The following is a 3,431-nucleotide window of genomic DNA, read 5'->3' on the forward strand; positions in this document are numbered from 1 at the left end:
CTGATGATCTAACGCCAGGATTGTCTGCTGATATGTACCATTTATTATTTCACCTCAGACTACTCAGTACTCCTTCACCAAAATAGGAAAAATAATAGTTGCTGCTGTTTGAGAGATGTGAAGAGAAATCTTCAGGGCTGGTTGACCTCAATAATATGATAATACTTCTTCCTACTTTTCATGATAATTCATCACCTAGACTGAAAATGGTCAAGAAATCAATATTCACAGACTTCCTACATGAGAGAGCCCTATTCTGATTTATTCTAGAATCTAACAGTTCAAAGAATCATTTGAGTCATTGTACATCAAAAATGGACTAAAACACATAATTGTCCCCATGATTTGACTCACGGCCTGCTGTCTAGGATCACAAAACCTTCAGGGTTTCAGATGGCATTTGAAGTCTATAATCAGATCTGCATTGACCTAGATCACTCTTGCAATGGCTTTTTCCAGTTAAAGAAAAAAGTTTGACCTTAGTGTATTTTGGTATTTTTTTATTATTTTTAAACCTCAGGCTGTCTTGGGAATTTCCTGTGATTTATACTGTGGGTTATATTGGTGCCATCTCAAAAAACGTAGTACAAAGACCTGCAGAAAAAGGCTGTAGGCATAGCTGGTGTATAGCCACCATAGTTTGGTGCAAGGAAGGCCACTTCTAATACAGTCAAGTAAATGGCATAACCCATATATGTCCTGATACCCAAAATTGCATAGAATAGCAGATGAGTGAATATTTCAAGTTAAAGGTGAGCAAGCCTACTGTATTGCTGTCTGATCTTAACCCCATTTCCCCTTCCTGCCATGAAAGAGCACTCTGAAGTACGTCCAATTCATTTCCTCTTTCTCTGCTCACCGCACAACAACTATTTCTCTGTGTTGCCCTTTCAAAACAACCATCTCCCCTCATTAGAAATAAGGAGGAGGGAGGAAGGATTTTTTCTACCAAAATTCATTTTTCTCTCTGAATTTTATGTACCAGGGCTGGTTCACAGTGGTGTGCCTCCTGGGCATGGGTTGTTCCCTGCGATTGATGTCACCCTGAAGGGTGATTCAGGCCTCCTACGATCACAGTCAGTCTCACTAGGAGCTTATCTTTCTCCATTGACTACAGGGGGAGCCACCAGCAACCAGGGTTCTGATCAAGGTGACTCAATGACTGCCGAAAGCCAGGAGAGCTGAAATGCAGCCTGAGGGTTACTAAGTAGATTAAGAACACAACACTGCTTTTTAGGATTCAGAATTGCATTTTCTTACTTGCCCAGGCTGATCCAGTGTTGAATGCAATGTTCATTTTTCTGATATCCAGGGACATTACTCATGTCCCTAGACATGAAATATGGGGAAAAATATATATATATATACATATATATACATATATATAATATATATATATAGAAGAGAAAAAGAAAAAGGGGAAAAGTGAAAAAAATTAAAAAAAAGAAAAACTTCAGATTCCCCCTTTCCCAAACAAGCTAAACTCTCAATCCTGAGCGGTGCAGGATCTCTTTTGAAATGTATTTTGCCGAATGATATTTTGATAAATGATGATTATACCATGCAAGGCCATAAAAGTCCACAGCATTGTTTTAAAATTCTTTAACAGTCTCCTTGTTCTAGTGCTGCAGCACACAGCCTTTCAAGGAAATACATTGTGTCTTCTTTAAAGCACAAGGGCTTGACAGCTATTTTAAGAATGGATGTCATAGTATGAATTGTATAAGCATGTAAAAAAGCATTTAAAATTTGCAGGATCTGAGTATAACTTTGCAAAGTTAAATTACTGTAATGTCAGAAGGATAAGAAATGTGTTCAGTGTTATGAAATGAACAGATATCTATGTGCTGTATTCAGTCCTTATCATTTAATGGCATATAACAATGTTTTGCTGTAAGACAAGCAATCAAAAAAATTTTTAAATGTAAATAACCTTGTCTTAAATCTATTTCACTCTGATCACTGTGTGACTGTAAAAAAACCACAGTGCAACATCATTTTCAAATGGTTTTCAGTCTAGTGGGATAGGTGTCAGTTGTGGGCGTCTTTCAGATGCTGGAGGTTTTAATCTAAGCAAAAGAGATCAATGTGCAGCACAGGAAGGAAAAGACATTGCAAGAGTCTTTGAGAAGTTTTAGGCTTTTCTTCCCCTCCCAGCCCTTTCACTACCCTGCTATTTAAACATGAGCCATTGCCCTTGGCAGTGCTGTTTGTAAGCTACAGAGGAATTCTCCACATTGAGGCAAAATTAAAGCAGAACTAAGTAGCAGAGTTGTTTGAGGGCTTCCTCCAAAGCTCCCTGAAACCCATGTAAAGGCTCTCATTTTTTCCAGCAAACACTCAATCTGGCCTCAAGGCCCCCCCAGAGTAGTCTGAAGATTCTTCTTCCTTTTTGCTTTAAGCTTTTGCTCATTCTAGCCATTCTCTGTAACTTCTGTGGTCAAGACAGTAGGGTTAAAGAACTATAGAAATCACGTGTCCTGAGAAAACATCTGTACCACAGAAACTGCAGGTTTTGCTCTGTCCCAAAACAGAACAGTTCTTTGACAGAAGAAAGTATCACTCTACTACAGTATTTAGTAAGAAAAGCTCAAATGTAGTTTGATATGTCACTGCAACACAGTTACTTCACTGGCATTTATCAGCACACATGAGAGTAGATTTCAACACCTGAAGTCTCCTGGACACAGTGATTTGATTTTGTTGTGATAATTCTGAGAAGCTCTCTAGAAATCAGCACCTAACACTGAAGAAACACATACCTAAAGAGATTGCAGCCTAAATTGGAAAGGCAGATGAAGGATGGGAAGGGAAACAGGCAGGAAGAGATGACATAACCACTTTTACCACTTTTCAAGGTAGGTCCATAGCACATATGGAACTGGGATTTAAATATCTCAGCTGCTACATTGTTCATACAATGCTCCTCAGATGCAAACTGAGACATCCAGTGATAAATGGAAGGCTGGGAAAAATGATGTCATAGGCATTGCTTGAGCTGTGATGTTGACCATGGACCATGGCAACCAGGGGTGGACTGGTGATTTTGACTTCACTGCACTACCTGTTCACCATGGTCAACACTACTGTTATGTTACAAAGTAGCTTAGGACCAGCCTCTGTATCAACTCTGGGTGAGCAGCTGTATTCCCAAAACCCAGCAGCCATAGAAAGCCATTCACACAAGACCCAAAATCCCATAGGATATCAGTTTTGCTAAAATAAATAAATAAATAAACAAATATTAGTGTTCTTGCAAGAAATTATGTTTAAGATAAGTTTTCTGTGGAAGGCTTCATGGCAATCCCCAAAGGAGATTGACAAAATGAGTCAATTTTCTCTAAAACGAAAATAATTCATCTCCAAATGTCAATAATTATGTGATTGCCTTTAAGTTTCCTAATTATAATTTTACTGTTTTGCATCTTCTG

Source organism: Anser brachyrhynchus (genome assembly GCF_964034855.1).
Source record: "Anser brachyrhynchus genome assembly, chromosome: 1".
Classification (NCBI taxonomy): domain Eukaryota; kingdom Metazoa; phylum Chordata; class Aves; order Anseriformes; family Anatidae; genus Anser; species Anser brachyrhynchus.